The sequence below is a fragment of the Aulonocara sp. 'chitande type north' Nkhata Bay genome, linkage group LG19 (genome assembly GCF_057382095.1).
Source record: "Aulonocara sp. 'chitande type north' Nkhata Bay isolate Kocher_YH1m ecotype deep benthic linkage group LG19, A_spYH_male_GT1.1, whole genome shotgun sequence".
NCBI lineage: Eukaryota > Metazoa > Chordata > Actinopteri > Cichliformes > Cichlidae > Aulonocara > Aulonocara sp. 'chitande type north' Nkhata Bay.
In genome coordinates, this window is record NC_141362.1 from 2,337,313 (window position 1) to 2,352,285 (window position 14,973).

Consider the following 14,973-nt stretch of genomic DNA (forward strand, 5'->3'; position numbering starts at 1 on the left):
CGAGTTTTGTAATTTGGCAGAATTTAAAAAGTTTACATTTCTTCGGTATTGAACAGCAGACATTAGGCTTCCTTGTTGGAGGTCATTCTCTATTCTATTGTTTATGCACATATGTTTTCAAAGTACTTATACCACATTTAAAAGTAAGATTGTGTTGGCTTTTTATTATTAGAGTTACAGTCATACATATTTTCAGAAGCTTGTATTTAATCTGTATAAGAAACAGTCATATTAAGCAGCAAATTACACATTTATTGAGAAAATTACATATTTTTATTGTAAGATCATGAGGGAGGAAACTATATGGTTCTCCAAAAGAGAAAAATAAAGAAAAACTCCATATTATGGAGTTGACAAGGTGCTGACAGTGGTGACACAAATCTGACGGTGGTGACACACTAGTAGAAAACAAGATATTATTTCTTTCAAAATGACCATTAAACCTTAACAACCTTTGTAATATCACAAGATGCATCATAACAATTCTGTTTTTGCACATGTCAAGTTCTACATCTTAATAGTTCACCAGCCAGTAGCTGCCTACTGCTCCTTGATTCCTAAAGTACTCTGTGGTTGTGTGTTTAGACGCTGCTGGACTTTCTCTCCTTTTGTTTCTGTGCTTGTTTCCAAAACCTTTCAGATCACTGATGTTCTTTGTTTTTCCCTCTTTCACTCTATTTCTCCATCTTTCCCTTTATGAGAAACTCTTTCTTCAACTCAGGCTGGATGTTAATTGTTTCTCTCCTTCTTTTTTGATACTCCCTGTTCCTTCTCTTTCGTTCCTCTACTGACAGGTTCCCCTTTGCTATTCTAGCCTGAAATGTACCATTTTGTAATTACTATAATTTTTCTGAACCTTATGCTTTTTCACAGATTAAGGATGAATATTCACAACACAATTATGCTTTAAGGCAGCGGTCCCCAATCTTTTTTGCGCCACGGACCGGTTTATGCCCGACAATATTTTCACGGACCGGCCTTTAAGGTGTCGCGGATAAATACAACAAAATAAAACCAGTACTGGTACCGAAAAAAAGAAGATTTATTCATAACACACGTGAAAAGACCCAGGAAAACAGAGTCAACGATAAAAACGATAACAAAATAACGCTGAAAACCGATAAAAACCCTGAAAACCAAACATTTCACACCTGAGCCTCAACTCTCGCGGCCCGGTACCAAATGACTGCATTAAGCAATAGAAATGCTATCCGGCCATTAAGTCTGATGTCATTAGCCGTTTCCAGGTCCAAACTCCGCTGCAGATCCCAAAGTCAAAGGAACTCTGCAGCATCACCGAGAGTTACAAACTGTCTAAATTCTTTCATCTTTAATAAAATGATCAGTGTGGCTGCTCTACCAGGGGTAACATCCAGGCATCCATGAAAACAGAATATATGAAATTTAACAGAGTTAGAAGTTAGATTGCTTGTTTCCACCTGAACACCAGCTCTGCTATCACTTCCAACATAAATGGAGACAGAAAACTAAACAGCAGTGACGTTTGTCAGGTTACTGAAGCTAGCTGGTATATAATGATGTGCTACGTGATCGCTAGCGACACAGCTGTGTTAGCATAATATAAACACAGTGAAGCTGGAGGATGAACGCTTTTTTCCACTTGATAAAAGTTAACGTGAAGGTTCGCAATGGTTAGGCTGACAGTGATCACTGACTGTTTTTAGGGGCTTGTTCAGATTAAATAGAACAAGATAAAAAGCATTAAAACATTTTAACAGCACAACAGCCTTAATAAACACAGAGTAGTTTGGGCCCAGAAGCAGGATTCATACATCATCAATTAAAGAACAGCTCTCGGGCACAGCTAGCTCAGCAGATGCCACATGATCGGAAGGTTGGGTGTTCAAATCCAACGAACAGAGGCGATCCTGGATTGGTAGCTGCCCACTGCATCACTGAGCAAATGGGTTAAATGCAGAGGACTAAGCATGTTCCTACAGGATTAATAATGTATACATAAACAATGAGATTCAATATAAGGCAAATTTGATTATATTTGACACATCTGTGAAGCAGAAATATCAGTAAAATACACAGGAAGTAATATGACTGAAATATTAGTAAAAAATAACTTAATATAAATGGTGAATAGCACACTTTTGTGGCATTTGTCAACACCATTAGAAAAAGGGTCAACACCATCAGACAAAAATCCTGATGGTGTTGACACAATACCCGACTTTCTCTCATAACACATGTTTTTCTGACAGAAGCCATCTTGTTTTTCACCACTTACTTATGGCCTCTACAATCTACCTAAATTAAGCTCTTTTTACAAGAAAAAATAATTAAATCCTGGATTACATCAACTGTGGTGTTGACGCACTATGGTTGTGACACAGAGCTTTATCAGAAAGGTGTGCAATAAAAATAAAAACATTATCACAGCAGTGACCTCATGGCATGTGTATCAAACAGGAAGTGGTAAAGGGGTCCTCAGAGTGTAAGCTGCCCACAATAATTCCTGATTTTTTTGTACTTTTAAAAATATCTGACGGTGTTGACAAAAACTCTGGACACGATTTTAATCACTTAAAAAATATTTAAAAATAAATTTTCAATTGCATATTTTGATATTATATAAAGTATTAACTTAAATACTTAATGAACAGAGCCATGATGTTTAATTTAACATTACTTTTAATTTTTTTTCTGTATTTTAATATTATCACACCTGCTTCTGGACAATGGATTTTTAAGGTACTGGTAATGTATTGTACCACTTAAAATAAATATATATGTATAAAAAATGCTAAATCATACTTTTGTTGTATAAACATTGCCTTGGTTTGTCTTTTAGGCAGTTGGGTAACACTTGTATGCATATTTTTAACCACAAAATTGGGTTTTATCTGCCGGACATGTTTTGTCCCTTATCTCGAGAATCACTGAATAAACAGATTTTTTTGATGTTAAACTGATAACCAAAAACTGACAATGTTTTTTAAACCCTACCATGGTTTTTTGTGTCTGTAATCAAACCATGGCAAATTGGTCCTGGGTCCTGGGTGAGGGACCAGACAAAGAGCAAATCAAACAGACAAAAAGCGATTCAGAAAGCCCCTATGAGAAGACCATCAAAGGAACAGTTCACCCTTCCCGGGATAGGGTTACTGGGGCCTGCCCTGGAGCCAGGGGAGGGTGCCTGAGAGTGAGTGTCTGGCACAACCCGAAAAAGGGACATCTTCCTGCAGGTCCACCAACCGCAGGAGGCACCGTAGGGGTCGGGTGCATTGTCATCACCAGTGTGTGAATGTGTGTGTGAATGGGTGGATGACTGGATATGTAAAGCGCTTTGGGGTCCTTAGGGACTAGTAAAGCGCTATATAAATACAGGCCATTTACCATTTACCATTGTGTGCCGGGCGGTGGCCAGGAGCGGAGGTCCTGGCGGACTGATCCCCAGCTACCAAGACTGGCAATTGGGACATGAAATGTCACCTCTCTGGTGGGGAAGGAGCCTGAGTTAGTGCGTGAGGTTGAGAGGTACCGGCTAGATATAGTTGGGCTCATCTTGATGCACGACTTGGGCTCTGGAACCAGTCTCCTGGAGAGGGACTGGAATCTGTCTCAGTCTGGAGTTGCTCCTGGTGAGAGGTGGTGGGCTGGGGTGGGTATCCTGGTATCCCCTCGGCTTTCTGCCTGTATGTTGGGGTTTCTCCCAGTGGATGAGAGGGTTTCTTCCCTTCGCCTCCGGCTCGGGGAACGGGTCCTGACCGTCGTTTGTGCGTATGCGCTGTGTGGTGGTTCAGAGTACCCAGCCTTCTTGGAGTCCCTAGGTGGGGTACTGGAGGGTGCTCCGCCTGGGGACCCTGTTGTCCTACTGGGAGACTTCAATGCTCACGTGGGTAACGACAGCGAGACCTGGAGGGGCGTGATTGGGAGGAACGGCCTCCCGGATCTGAACCCCAGCGGTGTTTCGTTATTGGACTTCTATGTAAACCACAGTTTGTACATAACGAACACCGTGTTCAAACATGAGAGTGTCCACAAGTCCATGGGGCACCAGGACGCTCTAGGCCGCAGGTTGATGACTGATTTTGTAATCGTATCACCAGACCTTTGGCCATATATTCTGGTGAAGGGAGCCACCAAGCTGAAGAAGGAGTCCTATCGGCCTTGGTTAGCCTGTGGGACTCCGGGGGCAGCTGATAGGTACCGACAGGCCAAGCGGAACGTGGCTAGGGCAGTGGCTTAAGAAAAAACTCGGGTGTGGGAGGAGTTCGGAGGGGCCATCAAAAAAGACTTTCGGACTGCCTCGAAGAGATTCTGGCAAACCGTCAGGGGTCTCAGGAGGGGAAAGCGGTGCTCTACCTGCACTGTGTATAGTGCGGGTGGAATGCTGCTGACTTCAACTGAGAAAATTGTCAGCATGTGTCCACTGGCACCAGGGTGCTGGAGAGGACAGTCCGTCCGTTAGTCGGACCTCAGATACAGGAGGAACAATGCGGTTTTCGTGCTGGTCGTGGAACACTGGATCAGCTCTTTATCCTCTCAAGGATACTTGAGGGCGCATGTTTGTCCAACCAGTCTACATGTGTTTTGTGGACTTGGAGAAGGCATTTGACCGTGTCCCTTGGGGGGTCCTGTGGGGAGTTCTCTGGGAGTATGCGGTGTCTGGCCCATTGCTATGGGCCATTCGATCCCTATACAACCGTTGCAAGAGATTGGCCCACCTAGCTGGCAATAAGTCGGATTCGTTCCTGGTGGGTGATGGGCTCAGTCAGGGCTGCCCTAAAAAACTGAGCCATGAACTCAGGGCGTGGGATAAGGATCGAACTGTGACTCCTCGTTCACTTTGTGGTAGTCGACACAGAACCACATAGACCCATGCTTCTTCACCACACGAACTATGAGGCTACACCAAGCGCTGTGCGACTCTTCTACTAGACCCATTTTCAGCATTTCAGCCAATTCTCTCTGAGCAGTTTGTATCTTATGCTCAGCTAACCTGTAGGGCCATGAACCCAGCATCACACCACCCAGTGTGCTCTATGAGATTGGTATGGCTGGGCAGGGGGGGAGAACACATCTGAAAACTGCTGTTGCAATGCAGCAGCATCTGCTCTTTAGGCCTGTGTGATGGTCATCACAATGGAGGGAGGTGGGAATTGCCGATTGCACCTCCAGCACCAACTCATGTCTTTCATTAAACATGCTCACCAGAAAAACGGTTTCAGCCTCTTCCCATGCTTTAAGGAGGTTGAGGTTATATACCTGTGTGGATCCTCCCCTGTCCGACTGTACCACTTCATAGTCTACGTCCCCCACTCGCAGTGTGACCACGAAGGGACACTCGAACAAGTGAGTAACACAAGCACACTATCTCCCAGTGAAAACTGCCTAACCCCTCTGTTGTACAGGCACTGCTGACGTTCCTGGGCCTGGAACAAATTTTCTCGTGACAATCTCCCCAAAGTGTGCAGCTTTGCCCTCAGGCCCAGAACATATTGACTCTCATTTTTAGCTGGGCTTGAACATGGCCTGGAGCACCTCCCACACTGTAAACAACAGAGGGTCTAACTAGTGATCACAATTGCGTTCAGCTGGTGCCCACCAAAGCCTGGCGTATACCTCCATTGCACCTTAGTGGAATGCTGTACATCCCTTCTGGATTGGGGGAGGGTGACCTGAGACACCTGAGACACTCCTGTCCACTAAGGTGCAATGGAGGTATACGCCAGGCTTTGGTGGGCACCAGCTGAACGCAACGTTACAGTATAATGTACCTTGATGGGACGTTTGTTGTGATTGGGCACTATGGAAATAAGAATAAATTAAATAAGAATTAAACTGAAATGTTTAAGAAGTCAGCAGTAAATGATAAGTATCTGACTTGTTTGTTGATATATTTACCAATTAAGGGTACAAAATGATCAAGATCATTTTACATTTTTGAGCAAATTATATTAAATGTATAATTGATCTAAAATGTCAAAGAACATTTTTAAACTGTGCTCATCAGCCACTTGGGTTTTGTGTCAAGTGTGTGAGACGTTCCAGGAAAGCCCCTGAAATACAAATAAATGGCAGCTAAAAACTTCATGTGTGTCCCTGAAGTTTGTCATTTACTTGTCTGGACTAACAAGTGCAGCAGGAAAAAGGTGCTTGTTCCTGACCTGTTATAGAATATTTATAAATGTGGAGTAAATCACTTACAAAGCGTTCTTGATTCCATAATGTAAAGAGTAAATCATTCATTCCATACAAACATGTAACTCTAGCATTCATTGATGTTCTTCCCCCGTTACAGGTCACTAAACTGAAATTGTGTTACATTCTTTACTCTTGTTTTTATGTGGAATGAACTCAAATAAACCTTTTGGTTAATCACTTGGGACAGCTAGGAAAGAATTTGTATGACATTTAGCTGTTTTTATGAACAGTAATAACACTATGGAATCACATTGTGGTCGTAAATATTTTGCACTTCAGACTGCAGGATTTTCTTCCTTTCAGCTGATTGGTTAATGTCATGTCAATCACAAATTTAACAATCCAATCAGAGAACAGATGGGTTTGGCTGCCGGAGGACACTTTGCTGAGCATCAGGTCCTGGAAGGTTTTGGAGATGGAGGAGCGACAGCACTTCTGCGGCGCAGTGTGACTCACAGCACTGGTCCTGGGTCAGCCCTGACTTTGTGTTAAAGTAATACTAAAGTAATAATGGTATTTCTGATCACTGGTATACCACAACTAAGGCGACCTGACTATATTTCCTAATGAAGCAATAAAGTTTGGCACGAAGTGGTGCTCATGATCTTATTAAAATTGATGGAACTTTGAAAGCAAAAAAATACTGTCAGATTTTGATCAACCATATAAAACCATCTGAAAACATCTTTCCACATGGCACCGACTTTTCACTATGACAAGAATCCCAAAGAAACTGCCAATGTGTTAAAACCATAACAGGAAAAATCCACAATGGAAAAGTATCGGTTGTGGATTGGCCTGTCCAGAGCCTCAACATAACTGAAGCTCTGTGGGTTCATTGTGACAGACAATAGAACAAAAGCCTGTCAACACAGTGAAACACTATCCCAGCTTACAAAGGGCAAGTCTGGTATACCCAGAAGAGTTCTCCAGTCTGTCACAGTTTACAACCAGTCACATTAAATTCATTTAGGTTAATTTAGTTAATGTTTCAAAATATATTGTGAAATATTATGAAATTATATTTGATTAATTTTGAAAGTGCAGAGCCAAACAAATGATTTAATATGATTTTGAAAAGTTTGATTGCGTGTTTTTTATCCCTCAGTTTTCATAGAATTAGCATTGTTTGTTTTTGTATTGAAAAATAAAAGGAACAAGATTGTCGGCAAATGACAAGAAATTTCAATACTTAAATGTGTTTGAGCAGATTTAGCTTTAAAGGTGTTTACAGATAGTTTGCAAATGTAAAACTTGCTTCAAGGACTTTGAAGAAAACATGTTTAATGTAAGGAAAGAAAATAGTGGAGATAAAATCACTTGTTTTGTTGACGTCTTCATCGAGGTTGTAATCAGATAGTGACATCATTCTACTTCTTCTTTGCAACCACAAGAGGTCACTTGCTCAAAAAACTGTAGTCCTGCTGTTTTCAGAGCTTGAAAAAACTGCTTTCAGGAAAGCTGTGGACGGCCCATTCAGCTCCATTTCACTGTGTTGCAGAAAGAAAAGGGAAGACCTTCAGTAGAGTTAAAAAGAACGTCTGGGAACCTTTGTAGGACACAGTGTGATGAACTGAAATGTGGAACATCTAATACAAGAGCTTTGATGTCATTTAGTGTGAATGAAAAACAATAAGGTAAGCAGCATATGTTTCCCTGAGTAACTTTATCCAGGTGGAAAGCAGGTGCTTGACTGTGTGTGTGTGTGTGTGTGTGTGTGTGTGTGTGTGTGTGTGTGTGTGTGTGTGTGTGTGTGTGTGTGTGTGTGTGTGTGTGGAGGCGGTTACACAGGGAGATTGTCCATGTCATGCCTACCTCTGTTTATTCAAATCTATTCATCTAACAATAAGGCTTTTGCGGGCAGGTCTTCCCACAGTTGAAATGATTAGAACTTGCTGTTCAACTCATTTTTGGATGGTTTGCTTTTTATTTCTGATAATGTCAAAGTCATTTTATCCTTGTAGTAAGATGAAGAAAGTAAATTATAAACAGTGGGTCTGTTTGCTGCACTGACAGTGTTGGATGTCCTTCATGAGTCTTAACAGGAACACACATTTTGTTAAACGTGTGTTTTCTCTCACCAAATATATGTACTACCCAATAATCTGACGCATGTTATTATACAGGTGATGAATTAATTTCCCTCAGTGAGCACTGCAAAAGATAATAAAGGTGAAACATTTTATGAGGTGTCTGCGGGCATTTCAGCACCTTGGATAGCAGCACTGTTAGCCTGCTGCTGACAGGCTCCTCCTCTAATAAAGCTTCTCTTTAGTGAAGATCTTCTTATCTCAGCTACAGAGAAAGGCCACAATAAAGGGAGTTATTAAAAAAAGGTAATTTAAAGAAAACTTTTTTGTCACATATTCTTCAATTATGGTTAAAACAAAAACAATGTAATGCATAATCAGTCAGGTTATCAGTAATATCGATTACACTGTAAACACAGCACAAATCAATGGCTGAGTGCAGCTACACCTTACATCATGCTCTTCTCCACATGTGAAGCCCGAAAGATCTGGTATGCTGCTGACCCACGGTGATAAAGTGAAGCACCACACCTCCTGACAAAGCCTATTACCAGCCTAAAGCGCAAAAGACCATATTTAGAGGTGTGTGAGTGCGAAAGAGCGGGCCGTTATTAACCAGTATGCCTTTAAATGGCGTGTACTGGTGCTGAGGAGAGGGCGGACCTGGGTGGCGCGCGCGTGTGCGCCTTTCGCCTGCAGCCGCTGCAAGTGGCACCGAGCTAACAGCGGCTTTTGTGCCCATGATGCACCGTGGTCGTCGCACCTGTAAGGAAGGATAAAGCTGTCACTGTACCGTCTCTACATCAGCACCACCGGCGCCGGAAACACTGCTGCTTAAAAAAAAACACACAAGTCTGGACTAGAAGAGGAAAAAAGATCTCTGTGGAGTTGGATTTTAGCAGTTGGATACTCTTGGCTGTCTGTTTAACTAAGGTCAGTAACGTCGTCTGTGTAGTCTAGTCTGTCCATATCATTTATCCACGTATGACTTGAACTGAGACAGGAGCATGTTCCAGGGAAAATATGGGGAAGAGGCGGATCGAGTTTCCACTCCTGACGGACAGGTACCACGGGACTAGCCACTTTTACGGGAGTTTCCCCTTCACTCACAATTTTTACGCACCGAAACGGCGAATGTGCCGAGTCTCCTTGAAGGAAAAGTCGCGTCTGAGGGGCTGAAAATGAGAATTTCTGCCATGTTGTCTTCTAAATTGGTCTGATGGAACAGACGCACAGTGACTGGCGGGTGTAGAATTACACCCCCCTCCGCTCTCTCGGTGTTTACAACAGAAATGCTCAATTTTCGTTTCATTATATTTCACACATACACAAATAAACATGCTCGTGTTGAATATGAAAAACGGGGCTTTGAGGGAAACCTGCAGAACTCGTTTTTAAAATGATGAATAATAGATGAGGTGAACGCCAGGTGTCCAGTGTCCGCGCATTGTTCTTGTCTGCAGCTTTTATGCTGGAATGTCAAACACACTGCGACGCCCTTTAGGCCCCACAAACCCAGCCTACAATCTTTACATTTAGCTTCATGTCATTTCGTGTCATTTGAGCAGTTTGATTCATGACCTTCCGGAGATGGACAGCGCGCGGCGGCAGGCTGCACGCTTCCTCGCCATGAAATAACCACCACATTCCTCAATCATCCCCCATTTTTCTGATTTTTTTTAAGCTAAGCGCAACTCAACGGAATTCTTTAAAAGCCTTCACATTACTCTATCAAGATCAATAATAGCCGGTTCAGTTTTAGCATTTGCTTGGAAAACGAACGTGCTCCGCTGAAATGGAGCATAGCGATTATATGTGAGGAAAATTTCATTAACGTAAAAGGAGTTTTTGGATTTTGGTTTTTCCCCTGTGGATCAAATGGCGTCCGCAGTAACAGCAGGGAGGTTTGCTGACTGCTCCTCTCAGCAAACTGCCTTTCATGGCGCACAATAAGCTTACAACTTTTTTTCATCTGCATCACTCCACATTTGCTGAAGGGGCCTGTTTTAACTGGGCCCGATTATAAGATCAACTCGAATTCATTTAACAACAACAACAAAATAAATAAATAAATAAATAAAATGTCATTTTAATTGGACAGTGTTTTCCCCCTTTTACACCATTTTTTTTACACTGCGGCAAATGCAGGATGTCTCATTTACATCAAATCTGACTGTTTTCCACAGGACAAAAACAAAAGGCCCCGCGCTTGTATAAGAATCCACCGTCTGCCGCAAAATAACAATCAAGGCCTCGATCTGACGCCGTCTAACATCAGCTCTACTTCGAACCCATGAACAAGAGTGAAAATGAGTTCAGGCGGATGGCAATTAGATATTTTTTCTTCGCCGCTGCAGTGCATATTTCGATGTGTCGGATTTGTAGAGTTAATAGGATTAGATTTTTTTTGTGCTTTTATGCACGGGGAATTCCTAATCTGGATTTTTTAACGCTTCTGTGGATGGGCGTAACCCAAACCTAGAGAATGCGTCTGTTTCCCCTGCAAAGGGCCCAATGATGTCTCATCACCTACACTTTAAATGGCTAATATTCTCCGAGGCTGACAGTTCTAGGAAGAAAAAATATCTTTCGTTTGATTATTTTTAAATATTTCTCGGCAGGTTGTGTTAAATCTGATTGTAAATGTGTGTTCATTATTAACATGTGATCCAGTGTTGGGTTGATATATACTGAAAAACGCCTCAGAATACGACGCGTGTTTGATGCAGAAATATAAAACACCCCTTTAATTTTCCTTCATCCTAATTTAAGGTTAGGGTGGTGGTGGTAGTGTGGAGGGTGGGGGTGATTCGGGTAATTTGGCTGTCCCTTTTCCCCCGTGGTTGGCAGCCGATTAACTACGCTGACAAATCAAGTGTAAAAAGCCAAGGGCTCTCAAGGTACCACTAATCCCACTGGGCGGGGAGAGTCAAATAATACGCAGCATTCTGGAGAATGCTCTTTTCTTTAGTTTGGTAGTTTTCTGCATTTTTTCGTTGTGAGTGTGTCATAGTTGGGCCATAAAAAATCTCAATTTTGTGAACAACTGATCATTTAAAATTGTATGTGTCAGCCTGAAAATACAAGTTATTTCTGATGAAGGTTTTAGGCTTAATGATGGGCAATTCAATAACCGAGTTTTTGGATAACATGAGAAATATAAGGTGATTAAAATACCTTCAATCAAATGAAAAAAGTCCTCAGCTATTAGGCTGTCTGGTGTTACGTAAACGGGTGGTGGCGGTGTGTGTGTGGCTGAGAGGTGTATATCCGTGCTTTGGCTGTCGCTTACACGTGCAGTCGTTTATTCTTTTTATTCGAACGTGCACACTCGTGATTAGACTTATGGAGTGTATGCTGTACGCGTGCGCTCGCGTGTTGCGTGTACTGCCGTTGGTAAAGTATAGGCGTCTGTGGTGTCGTTGAGCACACGTGCACGAGGCTGTGGGAGTTTGTGGGGTGCTGGGTGCTCTCTGACTGGGTGATGTAATGCCGTGAAGGGTGCTGCAGCAGAAATCACGGAGCCCAGGGAAGGCGTGTCCTGCCTGCTGAGAAGCTGGATAACAACACGGTGCCCACGCGCAACCGCTGCCAAATACACCCCCCTCCCGCTCTCTCCCTTCCTTTGCTCCACAAACACACACACACACCGTCCCTCAGCTTAGCTTTCTTTTATGTTGCTGTTATTTAATTTAATGAACTTGTAGTTTATTTAAAAACGAACAATCTGCAGTAATAAAATATGGAAGCTTTTAACAGGTCAGCAAAGAAAATGAGACTGAACGTTGACTCATTTCATGCTGAAGGTTTTAGGGTCAGAATTTAATAATGAATATATTTGGTTTCCACGACGTTTCTCTGTTGATACGTTGAATTGTTTGATAATTGTATGAATAAAAATATAAAACAAAAAACAAATAAACAAACAAACAAACAAACAAACAAAAAAAACCAAAACCCAACAATGTTTTCAGTCAAACAAATTACAATTTCCACCTTAAAAAGATGAAATGATTTATTTTAGTCGACTTCTAATAGAGATTCTGCACATTTTGCCAGTACCTTGGTACATATGATGGATTGTTAGGTTGTCGTCATATGAGATTTTCATGGCATGATTTTCATGTCTGTTAGAATTATCAAAAAACATTATTACTGTCTAAAAAAGCTGAACAATGATCATTTGACCATCTCTTAATCTCATCTGTAATTTCATGTTTCATTTCATGCCAAAGGAATAAACACACGAGTACAGAGAAGCAAAGAGACGTTCTATTGAGGAACAAATACACGCTATCTCAGCGGCTTGTCCAGAGGTTTCAGGACATCACAGCACATCGTCACATCCAGTCTGTGTAGAAGAACTGAGCCCAAATGCATCTGCCTAAAATGGTGGATCAGTGCTGCTCTGTGTACCAGGAAAGGTCTGTTACAGACTTGAAGTATGTGTTTGCAGTGTGATGAAGAATAGTGTTAGGGTGTTTTGTGAAATGCATGAGTGGGAATGGATGAGGTGGAACATCCCTCCCTCCTCCATCTCTGTTTCCACTCATCTTTCCTTCTGCTGTCTCTCCTCCTCCTCCTCGCCACTGTCAGCATGCATGTGCTGCTCAAATGATTTTGTACCACTGCAGCAATAAAGCCAGCAAAGAAAATGGCACTTCTTTGAATCCGCTGTGAGATGCAAAATGGCCAGTGTCTCTGTACGTATCTGGAGGCTTTACTCTCAGTGAGATAAGCGCGTCCCAAAAATCTGTAGCCTGAGATATTATCGTTAAGCTATGGAGGACATTTTGTCTCTGCATCTGGACAGCATTACCGCATGCGTGTGTGTTTTTGTGCAACGGGTTACGCTTGTGATCAGGGCACCTGCTGTAAAATTACTGGCAAGTAGCATCAATTTAAACACAAGAGGCCAGCCGATTGGTCGCTTTCATCTGCATTTGCACACACACACACACACACACACACACACACACACACACACACACACACGCTTCACTCCAGTCCGTGTGGCTCTTAATAGGATTCAGTGTGCTGCTGCCTTTTGTCAGTGAGTGTATGTGGACTCGTCCCTGTGGGGTTCGTCAAAGGAGCCTTTTACCGAGAACAATGATCCATGCCGTTTAGCCTTTTAACCCCCAACACTTCTCACACAGCAACAAAAGACACACACGTGTGCACACGCGTCGTGCAGAGTGTACACATCCTGAAACCAAAACTGCAGACTTGCATCCTCAATTTCTTACTGCCTAATACTGCGATGCCCATGTGGGGCTGATAATGCAAATTACGACTACAACCACAGAACATTTAAAAATCAAGATTTTACTCATTTGAACATTCATAGAAGATTTCAAAGGATTTGAACTGTACCTGCAGCCTGTGCTGCTAGCTGGAAGTTCCTGTTTTCAGTAAATCAGCTAAACATTATGTTCTCACCATCCTGCAGGTCTTTTAAAAAATGTAATTAATTTTTTGGGATGCGTATTAAAGTGATGCAAAATGTTTTGTAGATGATGGCTGCTACTCGAGTAATATAACATGCACATTCTTAACATCCTTAATATCCGAGTAAATGAAATGATAAAGTTTGCTTCTAAATGCAACATTTAATAATCATCTTTGGCATTAATGAAGAAGAGAAGTGTTTCCAAGAGTGGAGCAGCTGATAATTGAGGGGTTCAGCATAGCACAGTGAGATAGTGCAGGTGTACTAATTGAAAGGCTGGTATTTTAAATCCTGGCTGCCCTAGTCGGCATGCTGAAGTACCCTTGGGCAATTTACTGAACCCTGAACTGATCCCGACGGATTCGTTGGAGTATGAATGCACGCTGTGTGCATTCACTTAGATGTGGAACGTGCTTGTGTGAATGAAACATGTTCTATAAAGTGGTCTGAGTGAAAGGTGCTCTAAAAGAACCAGCCCACTGTAGACATTGTGTGTGCTGATAGAGTCATATGACACAATCATCACACAACACGTAAAAGTCTTACGAGGATCGTTTTGGAGGTTCAGTGATATGATGATGCAAACATCCGTGGCTGTCTCTGCTCTGGTTTCGTTTTGAATTCTGTTATTTCTGCTAAACAGACACTGCAGAGACTCTCTCCGTCAAAAATGGCTTAATTTATGTCAGTAATGCCAGTTTGGCCTTTTTTGGCTGCTTTACTTTACTGGGTTACATCAAGTTGTATTACCATGGTAACCCAAGCAAACAACCAAGTAATGATCAACAACATAAAACAAAATGTTATGTGTGTCCGTGTAAAACAATATATTAAAATATTTCTTGATTTCACTTCTCAGTTTATACTTGAAAAGTGTCCAGCGATATTAACACGACTGCACTGCATGTTTATACTGGTGTGTTCACAGAGGTGAGCATTCCTGTGCAAATGGTTTGCATAACTCGTACCACTGGGCACATACTGAGGCTGTATGAGTAGTTGACACAGTTTAGCCCAGAAAACAATTTGCAGTGACATCTGGTTAAGACTTCATAATTAATCATGATCCACAGTATAACGAGCCCACATTTCAAAAGAGCTGAAAAATGAGTGGTGAAGATTTTTCACCCAAACAGTTGTCACATGACATCTCGCCAGAGCTCCCACCCCGAGACACAGCAAAGGATTCGGGTGGTGTTTCAATAAACTCACCGAGAGTGTAAATATTCAAAGGGTTCATTTTTAAAAAGATGATTTATTCTTATTGTAGACCGTGTACAGAAGAAGCTTTGTGAAATACTCTGGTCAGCCGAT

The 14,973-nt window shown here is 42.0% G+C and overlaps 1 protein-coding gene across 5 annotated transcripts in view; it reads left to right on the forward strand.

Moving 5' to 3' along the window:
- The first annotated feature begins 8,864 nt into the window (after positions 1-8,864).
- Positions 8,865-14,973, forward strand: part of nrxn3a (neurexin 3a) — a 208,138-nt gene continuing 202,029 nt past the window's right edge. For 2 of the 5 annotated variants that reach the window (XR_015126338.1, XR_015126339.1), the window contains exon 1: positions 8,866-9,140. The gene's annotated coding sequence lies outside the window, so the exon portion shown is untranslated. Of the gene's footprint in view, positions 9,141-14,973 lie in introns of all 5 variants that reach the window. The other 3 variants (XM_086274119.1, XM_086274120.1, XM_086274121.1) reach the window with 2 other exon arrangements.